Raw genomic sequence first — 435 nt, forward strand, 5'->3', positions numbered from 1 at the left:
AAAGCAAGGTGGCGGGATGCACGATTTTAGAATGCGGCCAATCCACTGTGATCATCCTGATTTGGCAAAGTTGGCATCAGTTGTGATATTTCCTGCATTTTTCCGTTTAAATTTTGCTTAATCCCTCTAATATGCCAAACATTCACAAACCAGTATAGTTTAAAATGGCTTTAAAATGAAGTAAGTTTGATGACTTAAGCTGCCCTCTCCTGATTGGCCAGTCGTAGTTAGCGTGAAGGTCAACCATCTATTTTTTTCAATTGTTCAGAACAGCCTTTTGTCTGCTCTTTTTCAACAAATCATTTATAGGATAATTCTAATCTTTATGTCCTATGTTTTTTTCCCTTTTTCAGCTAAAGCATGAACAGAAGCCGTAGACAATCATCACGTCAATGTTTGCAACGACCTCCTAATGGCGAGAGTTTAAAGTCTACT

The sequence above is a fragment of the Echinococcus granulosus genome (assembly GCF_000524195.1).
Source record: "Echinococcus granulosus chromosome Unknown EG_S00055, whole genome shotgun sequence".
NCBI lineage: Eukaryota > Metazoa > Platyhelminthes > Cestoda > Cyclophyllidea > Taeniidae > Echinococcus > Echinococcus granulosus.